The sequence below is a fragment of the Gossypium hirsutum genome, chromosome A09, assembly GCF_007990345.1.
Source record: "Gossypium hirsutum isolate 1008001.06 chromosome A09, Gossypium_hirsutum_v2.1, whole genome shotgun sequence".
Taxonomy (NCBI): Eukaryota; Viridiplantae; Streptophyta; class Magnoliopsida; order Malvales; family Malvaceae; genus Gossypium; species Gossypium hirsutum.
The window spans coordinates 53,148,940-53,151,270 of NC_053432.1; the positions used below are offsets into that span (position 1 = coordinate 53,148,940).

The following is a 2,331-nucleotide window of genomic DNA, read 5'->3' on the forward strand; positions in this document are numbered from 1 at the left end:
GTTCCAAGTTTTTGGAGCCGTTGCTGGGGACTGTGTTTTAAAGTCATTATTTGTGAATTTGTTAGTTTTGCATTTTGGTTTAATTTTCTATTTAAATTTTAACTTAATTAATTTTTTTATGATTATTTTAGGTGTTTATGAGTATTGACCGAATCATCGATTTACTCCCTGTAGACCCTAAGATTGAACAAACTTTTCGACAGCGAATAAGACAAGCAAGTCAGAGAAGGACTGAAGAGATGAACTTTGAAAATCCGAATCAAGGAAACGGAGCAAACCCTGCTCAAAATCCTATCCTTATTGCTGATGATAGGGATAGAGATTTAAGACAATATGCTGTACCAGTATTTCATGATCTTAATCCGAGTATTAGGAGACCCAAAATTGAGGCAAAACAGTTTGAGCTGAAGCCAGTCATGTTCCAGATGCTTCAGACAGTGGGCCAATTCAGTGGAATGCCTACCGAAGATCCTCACCTACACTTAAGACTATTTATGGAGGTGAGCAATTTTTTCAAGTTAGCCGTAGTACCCGGAGATGCATTACTATTGAAATTGTTCCCGTATTCGCTAAGGGACAGAGCTCGAGCCTAGTTGAACTTATTGCTACCAAACTCAATTTCCACATGACAAGAGTTAGTAAAAAGATTCTTTATGAAGTATTTCCCTCCTAGCAAGAATGCTAAGTTGAGGAACGAGATCACTACTTTCCAACAAATGGATGATGAGTCCTTGTATGAGGCATAGGTAAGGTATAAAGAATTATTACGGAAGTGTCCTCATCATGAAATCTCATATTGTATCCAACTTGAGACATTTTATAATGGTCTCAATGCTCACACGAGGATGGTAGTGGACGTTTTTACTAACGGTGCTCTCCTTTCTAAGTCTTATAATGAGGCTTATGAAATCATTGAGAGGATTGCCAGTAACAATTACCAATGGCCAACCAATCGAGCAGCATTAGGAAGACGAGTTGTTGGAATACATGAAGTAAACGCTCTCACTTCACTTGCATCTCAAGTATCCTCAATATCTTCAATGCTTAAAAATTTTACCACTAATGGGTGTAATAGTTTTGCAGCACAGCCACCAAATCAATTTGAAAATGTAGCCTGTGTTTATTGTGGGGAAGGGCATTTGTTCAAAGAATGTCCATTGAACCTAAAATTCGTGTATTACATGGGTAACCAGAACCAAAATCGAGGATGGCAAGGACTGCAATCCAATTTCTATAATGCATTGTGGCGAAATCACCCTAATTTTTCCTGGAGTAACCAAGGGGCTGGAACCAGCAACACTTATGCCCAACCTAGACCAACCTAGCCGCCTAGTTTCCCCCAAGAACTTCAGAAACTAGCTCAAGCTGAATCGTCCAATAGCTTAGAGAATTTATTGAAGGCATACATGGCGAAAAATGATGCCACTCTAAGAAATTTGGAGAATCAAGTGGGCCAGCTTGCTACTGAACTCAGGAACTGACCACAAAGTGTTTTTCCTAGTGATATGGAGAATTTGAAGAATCCAGAGAAGGAGCATTACAAAGCGTTGAAATTGAGGAGTGGAAAGACAATAGATCCCAACACCATCAAAGTGAAAAGAAGTAAGTTGAGGCTCAAGATTTAGAGGAAGTTCAACCGATTGTTGAAATTCCAGTTTCACAAGAACCAAAATCTACAAAACCCGACAACGTAATTTCAGAACCAGCTAATTCTGATCAACTAATAACTCCATTAGATGCAAAATTGCCACAGAAGACGAATCAACAGGTTCCAGTAAGGAAACCACCACCACCCTACCCTCAAAGACTTCAAAAGTAGAAGTTGGAGATTCAATTCAAGAAGTTCCTAGACGTACTCAACCAACTTCATATCAACATCCCGTTGGTTGAAGCACTTGAGCAAATGCCGAAATATGTCAAATTCATGAAGGATATCTTGTCTAAAAAATAAAGACTTAGAGAATTTGAGACGGTAGATCTGACGAAGGAATGCAGTACATATCTTCAAGACAAACTACCCCTAAAGTTGAAGGATCCTGGATGTTTTACCATCCCTTGCGACATTGGAGCAACATATTATGGTAAGGCATTATGTGACTTAGGTGCGAGTATTAACCTGATGCCTATGTCAATATTTAGGAAGTTGGGGATAGGTGAAGTTAAACCTACTATGGTTACACTTTAATTAGCGAATCGATCCTTAGCACATCTAGAAGGAAAAATCCAGGATGTATTGGTACGTGTAGATAAATTTATCTTCCTTGCTGGTTTTGTTATTTTAGACTTTGAAGCAGACAAAGAAGTGCCACTTATCTTAGGAAGACCATTTTT

General features: G+C 38.7%; 1 non-coding gene across 1 annotated transcript; it reads right to left on the reverse strand.

Annotated features, from left to right (window-relative positions):
* Window positions 1–683: 683 nt before the first annotated feature.
* On the reverse strand, window positions 684–790 carry LOC121207332 (small nucleolar RNA R71). The gene has a single exon (XR_005902422.1). It is a non-coding gene; the product is annotated as a small nucleolar RNA R71 (small nucleolar RNA).
* Window positions 791–2,331: the final 1,541 nt, after the last annotated feature.